Below are 12338 nucleotides of genomic sequence, written 5' to 3'. Positions count from 1 at the left end.
TGAGAAACTGAAACAAATAAAATGAGGAGGTAGAATAAAAGCATTTTAGTTAATCAGTAAATCTAGTGTTTAGTAGGTGTCACGCAATATTTTAAGTGCTTTACATCAACTCATTTGTTTATACTATGCCATAGCTCTTGAGAGTGAATACTATTATTTTTCCCACTTTGTAGATGAGAAAATTGAAGACCACAGTGTCATAGCTAATAAATGGCAGAACCACAATTTGAGTTTAGGTTGGATCTAAAGTCTAGGTTTTTAGTCATTCTGCTATAGATGATATCAAAGATCCTCTTGAGTCTACCTTAGTATAGAATCAATAGCTTCTAGGTATATACAATTATTTAACAAGCAGCAAAGCAAATGATGGTTGTGATTCAGAGAAATAGAAATATGAGGCCATCCTCTATAAATCCTTTTATCCCACACATCCTCATCTGACACCACCTATGGTAGAAATAGCCTTCATGGGATGTTTTGTACCTCTTCCTACTTCTACAGAGGAATGCATCCTAATAATTTCAAGCTTCATTTATGAAAATGACAGATCTAATTGCTCTCCAATTGACTATGTGATTTGTGATGTCCTGGCATACTCCAGGGCAGGAGTCTCCTAAAATCATAAGGATACTGTTGTATGAAATTGAGGTAGGTAGCCAGCCTTAAGCAATATACAACAAATAGCCTGCCTCTGAAGAGAGGGAACTCACAGGTGTACTGTATTCTTCCCTCAGCACTCCCCAGGATTATGAGTCTACCCTCCACTAAAAGATTACACAGTATCATAAATTAGAAACTCACCACAGAGTAATAAAGGATAACACATTTACACAATGTTGGAATTCACACTATAATTAAATCCATTATGTCTTATTTTGAAATTAATCATTTACCTTATGAATCTATGTAGGCTCCATACTCTTCAGAACTGGTTGTGAGGTTTAGAGTAAGTGGTCTGTGACCTAGAAGGAAGACAAACAAATTCACGGTTCAAATTCAGCATGAAAAGAATATCAATAGGATTGAAGAGGATCCACATGTGTGTTAAATACCGTTTTGAGTCGGATTCAAATTATAAAGACATTTACCAGTTTGGAGGTTCAGAGAAGATAGAATTTAGATAACACGGAATACCAGTGTTTGTGCCCCTGTGCTTTAAATATCTGTTTAGACAAAAAAGTTAAAGAGTCTAAAATGATTCCTGGAACTGAACAGTGTAACTGAACCCAGGAGAGAGGAGCAGCCTGCCACCCACCTGGGGAAACAGGTTAATAAAAAGATCAATTGCACTCTTATCTTGTTAGTCATTAGACAGCCCATTGATACCACCTGCTTACTTTAAATGTAAAAGTACAGGCCAGCCATTGCAAAGCTGCCACATCACTTCGGAACCCCCTTTTTTTCTGCTCTAGTGATAGGAGGGAGAAGCCCAAACTCTGACCCTTAGAAGCTAAGCATCTGTTTCTCTGTTTAACGCAGATGTGATGGCAAATCAGAAAGCAAGTCTTTTCCCAGGGGAAGGGATAGTGCGTGGTTTCCTCTTCGACAAATACACCAGAACATGAGGAGTTTGTAAAGTTAATACTATTGTGAACTCAAGAAACATTTTTAATGTAAAAAATAAAATGGCTCAGAGGATTTTCTTTCTTCTTCTTTCTTGAGGTAATTATATCTCTCAGATCTGAACTGGCTATATATTTAAAATACACAGATTACACAAATTTTTATTTGCTTTAATGGTCTGGGAGAACCACTGCCTGTTTTTCAGTTGTCAATATTCTTTTCCAAAAGCATAAGGAAAGGTGTACCTGTTTTACTTTAGTATCAGTTGCCGATGATTAATGGTTCAAAAGAAACATTATACATTTCCTAAAGCAAAATAAGCACCTGCTTACCATGGCGGACAGGGAAGAAACTTTTTTTTTTTTTTCAGTTGGTAATAGGATCTTTTTCCCCAGCAGTTATTGTCTATTTCTCTTAGCTTCTGCAAACTCCAGCTATAAATGGGCCTCCCAACTTTTTTTATTACCCCCGATACTACACTTAGCTAGGCATCAGATGTGTGATGGGAAGAATCCAGACCATCTAACCTGTGTAATGCTTAAGGGTTTGTCTTGCCAATTTTTTAAATTCCTGGTTAACTAATAGACGTGAGATTAACATAGAAATGGTGGACATTTGATTTTGTGAAATGTTGTGAAAGAGGGATATTTTCATCTGTAATAAAAAAACCTCATTTTCGTAGGATGAATTAACATTGGCTATCAAACTATACCATCTTAAGAGGACAAAGGTAATTGAGTAATTGTTAATATTTGTAGTAATGAACATAGCTATTGAACTAATAGCCAGATCTCTACTTTTCTGATAGACGTTTATATTTGAAAATGCAGGGTTTGAGGAATTTTCAATATTTTCTTGAGAGTTCAGGCACATGGTAAAAGTTTCAATGAACATCAAATATGACAATTTAGATGGTATAGAAATACAAATGAGTTCCTATATGTGTCTTTTACAAACAGAACATACACATTAACTTTGTGAATAAACCTATTGAGGTCAGCATTAACCAAGTGTAGTCAAATGTACAAAAGAAGTTATTTTTGCTAAAGTTCGAGAATGCGTTATCAGAATGCGACTTGATAGTCACCTTTGAATACTACTTTTCTTACTGTTGAATAAAAATTCCACTCCTCTTTGAAGAGAGTTACTCTTAGAGTAATATCTTCAAATTTTGAAGTCAGTTTCTCTGGTAAAATTTCCAAGTTCAAAATAATAGCATCTAAATAAACAAGTCAGATGTTTGAGTAACTCATTCCTTATGCAGTGGTGGTATTGTCACCAGCAAAGCTCACTGGGGTCCCCGGGAAAAATATGATGGGATCTTCTTGATAAGGTCTAACCTCTTCTTTGGGCTTAGTCTAGTTTCACTTGCCTGTAGGGGACCTTGCACAGAGGCCTTGCACCTAACACGTCGGATTAGAGTTCCCAGAGCAGAACTGCAGTGTGCAGCTCGGTGAGCCTCCCGCAGAAGCGCCAAGCACAGCACTGTAACTCAAGATGGCGGCGGCAGGCCGTGCGCAGAGACGCTGCGCCTGGCACGCCCTCTGGAGCCTGAGCAACACAGCTCCGCCTGCCCCGCCCGTCCTGCCAGAGCTCCGCCCCCTCCCCAGGACAGACCCCTATACAGCAGCCCCGCCCACAGCCTGTCAGAAAGACTGTGTATCTAGAGCGGCAAGTTCGCGCCTCTCCGTTTTTTGATCAAAGATAACGCTTTCTTTGCTTCCAAACCGGACTCAGTCTTGGTCTATAGGCAGGAGCGACACCAGGCCAGGAGGACTCTCGTTGGCCCTGACTGGAGAAGGTGGGTAACAACAGTATCAGTATTAAAAAATGAAAGGTCAGGACTTTTTAAAAATCAATTAAGAAAGTATTATTTAAACTGTAGTTTAGGGTAAAAACCTATAAGATTAAAGAAAAATTAAGTTCCAAGTAATATAAAAGCAACATTTTAATCCTCAAGAAGCAAACGAAGTAAAATTATGACCATATACTGAGAAAAGATAATTCAATATGAAAAAAGAAAGCTCAAGAATAAAAAGACAGTTTAGAGAAAAAGTGCATCCACTGACGTCTCATCTAAAGAAAAGGTGAAGTGAATGAATTTAAGTAAAATGGAGGAAAATTCCAGAATCGTCTTAGATTGTCTTTTACATCTAGAAAAGAAAATTTTATTTTGAAAAGTTTGGAGGAAACTGCACAGACTTAATATTTTTGTCATTTAAAGATATTCATCTCTTTCCCCTGATTGGTGTCCTCATGCCTGGACTCTGATGGTAAATTCCTAACTGAGCCTTCTGTTTTAGAAGCAAGTGTAATTGATAAGGAAAGATTAGCAATTCTGTTTACTGTCCTGCATTATATAGGCTGACGAAGCTTTTGAAATCACAGCTAATATTGTCATTTCCCTAATTAAAATGACAACAATGAAACTCTTTGAATTCTGAGTGGAATGGAGCTTTCATGGAGGTAAGTCTGGCCTCTTAATTGAAGCTGCATATTCCAGGATGGGGACATTAGTCAGGAGGCAATCAATGGGGAAGGGCAGATGATGTTTGAGAAGAGGAGTGAATTAACCAGAAATCCAATTTAAGTAGATGAAGTGTGTGTACCATAGATCAGAGCAAGGACAGAAAATGGATTTATTCAATAATTAATCCAAGAAATACTTTTAGCAATATTTAACATTTCATAGTACTCTTTTAATAATACTATATTAATAATATAATATGTTAATACTATAATAATGTTTAATAATAATAGTACTATATTTAATAGTAAATAGTCATTTTTCATACTATTAGGTACTGAGGATTCAGAGGTGAACTAGTTGGTCAAGGTCTCCACTTTCATGGACAGAAGACAGACATACAACATCACACAATTGAGAGAAAGAGAGAGGGAGGAAGAGAAACCTGTGTTGTGAACATGTCTAATTCTATAAAAATGCTTCTAGTTATATTAGGCTGAGTCTAAAGCTGTGAAGATTGGATAGTAGGCTATTACTACAGTCCAGACAAGAAAGAGATTAATGAGAACCTAGACTAGATGGGAGCAGTGGGAATTAAAAGGAAGAAAAAGATGCAAGAGGTATTTCAGAGACAATCAGTAGGAATTGGCAACTACTAAGATGTGCAGTAAAGGAGAGGGAAGAGACATAGATGGATTAGAAAGTTGGAGCCTCACTGAAGAAACTGGGATGCTATTAACAGAAATACAGATGTCAAAGGAGCGAACGGGTTTGATGGGGTAATGATGAGTTCGGGTGTGGTACATTGTGTTTGATGTGTCAAAAAGTCTCACGGAGATGAGAGTAAGTAGCTGGAAATGTAACATTAAAAATTAGGGGAGAGGGCTTCCCTGGTGGCGCAGTGGTTGAGAATCTGCCTGCCAACTCGAACCCTGCAGGGGACACGGGTTCGAGCCCTGGTCTGGGAAGATCCCACATGCCGCGGAGCAACTAGGCCCGTGAGCCACAATTACTGAGCCTGCGCGTCTGGAGCCTGTGCTCCGCAACAACAGAGGCCGCGATAGTGAGAGGCCCGCGCACCGCGATGAAGAGTGAACCCCGCTCGCTGCAACTACAGAAAGCCCTCACGCAGAAACGAAGACCCAACACAGCCAAAAAAAAAAAAAAAAAAAAAAAAAATATTAGGGGAGATACTAGAGCTAGGGATTTGGGTGTCCTTCCAATGGATGAGATAATTAAAGCTGTGGGATTGTCTATAATCATCAAAGGTAAGGGAGGAGGCGAGTCTCCATAGAAGTGGGCATCTAGGGAAGTGACATAATTAGGGGAAGTGTAGCTAGAGTTAAAGCAAGTAGGAATAATATCAAGCAGTTAAATACTGATGACTTTGTGATCAACACTGTTCTAAGCATTTTGTAGCGGGTAACTTACTTCATTTTCACAACCCCTAGGTTGTGATTTTGTTATTAACCCTACTTCATAAATTAAGGAATGGAATTAGAGAGAGGTTGGTAAGGCCACACAGCTCATAGGTGGTAAAGATTCAAATCTAGAGAGCTTAGTCTCAGAGCCCCTTTCCTTAAACAAACACTGTCCTGTAGCACCTCTCAGGTAGAATGAGTGATTTTGAAAAGAGGGTTGCTCTTATTAAAACAGAAACCCTACAGATTAAATTTAAGTGGTTAGGTTAGCAAAGAGGACATCTACAGGCATAGGGCCAAACTTGAGAATGATAGCAACATGCTCGAAATACAGGTGAAAGGGGGTTTTGGTACTAAACAAATGACTACATGCAAAATAATGTTGTTACACTTTTGACAAGTGATTGGAAGGAAAGTTACAGGATTCAGTGGGAGTCTACAGCAAGGGGTCCTAACCTATTTTATGCGAGGTACGGGGGTTGCTCTCAGGGAAGTCTACCTTGAGAAAGGGACATTTAAACTGAGACCTAAATCTGGGGTAGGAGTTAGCAGCACAAAGAAGGAAAAGGAAGTCACTCCAAATTCAAGGGCGCTTCAGCAGGAGGAACTTACAGGATTCCAGGAGTAAAGAAATTCAAGGCAAAGATAAGAAAAAAAAGGCCTTAAAGATTTTGAACTTTATCCTAAGAGTAATGGGAAGATATTGAAAGGTATTAAGCAGGAGAGAGATAAATTAAGGCACAGAGAGTTTGAGTAAACTGCCCAATATCACAGCTACTAGTTGACTGAGCCAAAAAGAAATCCAGCTCATCCCAGTTCCAAGGTTCTTCCTCTCTCAAAACTATATCACTGTCCAGACTGGGCGGCAAAATGTTTATCAACCAGCTCTCCGGGGAAAATTGATGATTTGCAGCATTTTCTGATGTCAGTGGTATAAATACCATTGCCGATTTCCAACTGCTAATAGGAAGTTATGGAAGCAGAGTTGGGGAGGAATGCTCCATATCACACCATTATATGGTATTTCTAAACATTCAGAGACAATAGACCAAAATATCCTCAAGAACACAAAAAAATAATACAATGTACTACAATAATTAGGAAGTGATGAGTTCTGTGCATTTATTACCTTTGTTTTGAACATAATGTATTTAATTCAAAATTTATACGATTAATTATTAATAGTGGCTTTCTGGGGAAACAAACAGCTTGCCAAATTCCTGAAAATTTAATAATAAGATCTCCTGACCAGGTACAAGCTGGCGCCAGCACACCACAGTTACCACCTCGAAGAGCCATTTCTTGGTATGTTTTTTTTATTTTCCTGCTTTTGTTTTGGGAGATGATTCCCGGCATCTTAGATAAAAGCTCACTCATGTCTTTGCACTTATCTCATTGTGTGGATCATTGTACGTATCCAGTGAAAATAATTTTTTTTTTTCCCAAACAGGCCAAGAGTAGAGGGAGAGTTTAGCTCCTGGGAGGCAGGGCTGTGCAATATCCTTCAAGGGGACACCTGGTGACAAATAGCAAACATTTCTGGCTGACCCCTCACCTTTGCTTCCAAATAGGAGAGCAAGTTTCTGATTTCAAATACAAATTTATAACTGTTAAACTGAAGCTAAACTTACAGTCTCTGTATCTATTACCATTCAGTCCTGTTATTGTCGTGCAGTCCCCTCTTTAGGAAAACCATTGGACCCTAAACTAAAATGTTGAGAAACATGTAGATGAAAATAGCTTAAGCTCTCAGACTTTGGCAGTGTTACTTGAGTTGCTCTGGCCTCAGAAGGGACAATCATAATATTTTTCTGACTGTCTTCTCTTGATTTATAATTTGAATCTCCATAAATGATAATAGAGAGGGCAATTATCAAAGAGATGGAAAGGGCAATTATCGTTAAATTGAAAACACATCACACATTCAACAGGATGAATGACGGAGCTAAAAACAGATTTTGTGGATCTTGCAACTGTTCCAAAAGAACTTAATGGAAGCGACCTCATCTCTCCCCACCTCCTCCAATTAACCAGATGACTTTGGGTATATTTTCCTTTTTTTCCTTGGATGTTAACACAAGGCCTGTTAATCTAATCTGCCTGAATACTGACACTACTTATGGTATGTAAATTTATGAGACTAAACCAGTTGCTGTTTGCCTAGTGTGAAAAAAAGCTTTCCTTTTTTTTGTAAAAACAGTCGAGAAAAATTAGTTCTCTTGTTTGTACATTTGTGATTCCAGGAGACTGCAGATACCCGTCTCATCTGTTCTTAACCCTTGCAATGAATTTTTTAAAGTAAGGCAACATGGTATTTTCATTCATGAGGTTAAATAATAAACTGGACATTGAAATTCCCATAAAGGGCTTTGGTTTGGTTGGATAAATTGAACAAATTATGATCCAATCTATAGGCATTAGTTATCACTCCTACAAATATGGAAGTAACAGGTAAATGTTTATGATCCTTTCAAGGACAATTCTTACCATTTGGATTTACTATTTTAAGGAGTGAAATTATAGACATTCTTTGGAAGGGATAAGATGTGAAAGGAGAAAAAAAATCACTTTTATCAGCACATCTGCATAATAAAAATAACTGTGACATGAATGTCAATATCTGTCTATATGAAGCTTTATATAATCTGGTCAAATCATATTCTGATAGGAAACACAAAGGGTTTCCCCCTTTTATATTAAGTGGGGTCCACAGAGCAGATAAGCTCTGGCATGTTTATCTTTGTAATATATGGATCATGAAGAAACTAAATATGGAGTGATGGAAATGCTCTGAAGAATTTAATTTATATTTATTTCAACTGGCTTTTGCTTTCCCCATGCTGGTTCTTGACAGAGCCAATCACCTGCCATTGGTTAATGCTAAATCAGATTAGGTTTGTTTACTTGAGAACAAAGAACCATGAGATGATCCCAGCACAAGTGGCTATACTCTTAGTAACAGAGTTCAGACATTATGGTAATGGACAAAAAAGTAAGGAAACGGGCTTCCCTGGTGGCGCAGTGGTTGAGAATCTGCCTGCCAATGCAGGGGACACGGGTTCGAGCCCTGGTCTGGGAAGATCCCACATGCTGCGGAGCAACTAGGCCCGTGAGCCACAATTACTGAGCCTGCGCGTCTGGAGCCTGTGCTCCACAGCAAAAGAGGCCGCGATAGTGAGAGGCCCGCGCACCGCGATGAAGAGTGGCCCCCGCTCGCCACAACTAGAGAAAGCCCTCGCACAGAAACGAAGACCCAACACAGCAAAAAATAAATTAAAAAAAAAAAAAAAAAAAAAAAGTAAGGAAACACAGTTCAAAAGAAAGAAGGAAACAACACTAATATTACTAAACACCTATTATTTGTCAGCTACATTAAATACATGTAACTTTAATGTTGCCACTGTCTGACATCAAACCTGTTAGTGAGTCTGGTATTCATATGTCCTCCCCAGCCCAAAGACAAATCAATTTAATTTTACTATGCTATACTCTGTGACTTCCACAAATACATTCTCCTTCACGCTGGAGCCCCGAGCTGTGTCTGCCATGTGCCCATTCTGGTGCTTTGTTGCTTGGAGAACAGAATATATGCTGTACTGTCTAGCTGCCAGCAATATACATTAGCACTGAATATTTTCCTTTTAAAGACATATGATTCTCTATTGCATCATTCTTTTCTCTAGCTTTCATCTTTCACATGTCCTGGAGCAGTCTTTCAATGTAAGAAATATTTGACAACTCCAAAACAAGAAAACAGACAAAATTTCTGTCCAATTTACCCAGTATGAATTTATATAAGTATATGTGTGTGTAGTATATGTGTGTGTACCTATAAATTGCCCATCTTGAATTGATTACACATACAAATATCTGTTTTGAGGAAGTAAATTCTTATGTTTATCATAATTCATCTTGGTCAATAAATTTATTTTGAAATACTAAGAGCTCTATAAAACAAGGTGAAATGTTTTTTTCTTTAAAATTCCCCAAAGTTCTGATTGCTCTGAATTTGTTGAACTCTCAGCAATCATCATCTGTTGATTAAGTAATTTACTTTTGGATATCCTCAAGGAGGGGGTTGGAGCTGGGGGAATTCCTCTTGAATTCTAGGAAGTTATTCTTTGGACATGATGTTTACTTCCTTTGATGTCACAATTTCTCTTGATAAATGTAAACATTTATTTTTAACATGGTTGTTAAAACTTATTCAATATTCTGTTTCAATTCCTGTGCCAAATACTGGTGGAGTAGAAAGGTCAATTTATGAATCAATATGCTCACAGTTTGAATGTTGAGTTGTTAGTAGAAAGTGAACTTAATATTATTTTAATATTTTTAACGTGCTTGAAATGTAAGAAGTGTTTTTGAAAAATAAAAATCGCAAAGCTACCCACTCTAATATAAAGTATAACAAAATTCATGTCAATAAAGTTTCTGTATCATTAATATTTTGGGGGATTGGTACCTTTTTATCAATTATACCTGGTCTTTTTGTTGAAACCCTTTGTCAGCTATATATAATTTTCACAGACATCCCATGAGGTATGCCTTGTTGTCTGATTTTACAACTCAGAGAAGTTAAAAAACTTTTCATGTCAGGCAGCAAGCAAACAGCAGAGTGGGGAGTTAGAGCCACAGCTCGCAGTTTCTAAGGCCTGAGGATGGAAAAATGCAGTTTTCTAATTGTGCCAATTGTGGACAGCTATTCTAGAGGCAAAGTTGTCCTTGTTCGTGTATTTTGTACTTCCTAGGACAGTTTTAGTTAAAAACTGCTACAGATAAAAGATGATATTGATCTTAATTTTAAAAAATAAATCAGAATGTCAAACTCTGCTCATAATCCTTCCCCAGCCCCAAGTGAACTCCCGTTTTTCACAACCAAGCATCTTAAATGTTTGTTTCCTCCAGTTCTATATCCACTAGGTGTTCATTCACTTTTCACTCAACAAATATTTATGGTACTTTCATTATATACCAGACATTTTTCTAGGCCCTGAAAAAACATAAGTCCCTATGGTTGTGAAGTTTATACTTGGATGGGAGAGAGAGAAAATAAGCACATACACGCAAACATAATTACAAGTAAGGTCAAATAATGATATACGCAATGAAGAAAAATAAAATGGGATAAGGACTAAGAAAATAATAATAACTAACTTTTATTGAAAACAGTGTCAGACACTGGTCTAAGCACACTACGTGGATTAATTCATTTAATACTCACAAAACTCTAATTCATTTAATTCTCACAATTAATTGGTAGATATTGTATTTGTGGTGGATTGGAGATGGCAGCAAATTATTAACTATTCCCCGAATTGAGAGGTGGACTTGAAGTCCTCTCCCTTTGAATCTGAGCTGGCCTTAGTGACTTGCTTGATGAATAGAATGAGGCAGAATAGACAATAGCCTGGGTCTGAGCCTAGCTTTTAAGTTGACTGGCAACTTCTGCCTTGTTCTCTCAGAGCCCTGCTCTGCCATGTAAGAAGTCAGACTAAGGCTTCCATGCTGTGACAAAGCCCAAGCCGCAAGAAGAGGTCAGGTGTCAATTGAGACCCATGAGAGCTCCCAGCCTGCGATCAGCATGGGAATGAAACATGTTGAATGGCCAGCCCCTGAATCTTTCAAATGACTCCAGTTGCTATCTGACTGCACCAGGATGACAATCCCCAAGTGAGAACCACCTAATGGAGCCTGGTCCATCCACGGAAAAGTGAGATATAATAATAAATAGTTGTTTTGAACTACCGAGTTTTGGGGTGCTTTGTTATGCAGCAATGAATAATTGGAACAATTATAATCTTTCTTTTATAGAAGAGTAACCAAGGGAAAGAAGTGTTAAGCAATTTTCTGGCCAAATAGTAGAATCTGAATTCAAACCCAGGCAGACTGACCCCCAAGCACCATTTAAAATTCTGCCCTTCACAGCCCTACCGTTAGATTGAGATCTGCATTCCCAGGGTACCCCTGATGAAATTTGGTAGTTGCCTATTAGTTGACATTTCATTTTCTCCACTGAACCACAGTGGTTAAAACTCAGAGCATACTGCCATTGGGATATGATTGCCCAGCTGGTGTGCTTGTGCAAAGGAATCTTGTGGTGTCCTTTGCCCCAGAAGTATTATGTTGTCTATGACCTTTTGTGGATTGGAATCTTAGGAAAATATAAGGAGGATATGGAGAAGATTGACCTCGTGCTAATCTATAATCCTTTCATTGTGCTGTAAAATTATGAGAATTATTCAAGTAAAAATAAGAAATTGCATGGTATTTTGATTAAAGAAAAGGAGCATGAGGTAATTTGGTTAAATTAAAGGGCAAATAATGGTCACCAAGTCAAATTTCTTGGCGTACAAATATGTCACATCCCTTGTCTAATACACAGAACTGATATTTGGATGGGAAAGGAATAAGCGGATGTCTGTAGCATGATAGCATTAACCAGCTAGTCGTTCCTTCCTCAGCAAGGAAGGACAGATAAAAGTACAATGTGCCAAGCAAGTCCACAGTACAAGTTTCCAAAGACGTTTTTCCTTAGGGTATTTACAGTTTAGTTTAGCTGTTTCCATTCTGAAGACTTTGTATACACAACAATAGAACAGCTCTTAATAGCTCAAAGGAAAGAACTTTATAGATGTTGCTGCAAATTTCCCCCCCCCCCTCAAGTGTTCCAGGGGAAACTCCTGGTACTCTTGAAACTTTCCTGTCAGACTATGACACAATCCAGTGCCTTTTCCAAGCAGGAAATATGATGTTCCAAAGACAACTTGACTTCCTGTTTGAAAATGGGGGTGGGAGGGTGAGGTAAGGAGACAAAACAGTCACGGTCTAAGTATACTTGATTCATAGACCCACTCACAAATACAAACAAGTTAATTTTGTTAAGA

General features: G+C 38.1%; 1 long non-coding RNA gene across 1 annotated transcript in view; it reads right to left on the bottom strand.

Moving 5' to 3' along the window:
• Positions 1–892: 892 nt before the first annotated feature.
• The window catches only part of LOC118904081, a 127522-nt gene continuing 116076 nt past the window's right edge, over positions 893–12338 (bottom strand). Inside the window, exon 3 of the long non-coding RNA XR_005021928.1 lies at positions 893–962. This is a non-coding gene — a long non-coding RNA (uncharacterized LOC118904081). The remainder of the gene's footprint in view (positions 963–12338) is intronic.

Source organism: Balaenoptera musculus, chromosome 1, assembly GCF_009873245.2.
Source record: "Balaenoptera musculus isolate JJ_BM4_2016_0621 chromosome 1, mBalMus1.pri.v3, whole genome shotgun sequence".
Lineage (NCBI taxonomy): Eukaryota > Metazoa > Chordata > Mammalia > Artiodactyla > Balaenopteridae > Balaenoptera > Balaenoptera musculus.
This window is presented reverse-complemented; position numbering and strand designations above follow the sequence as displayed.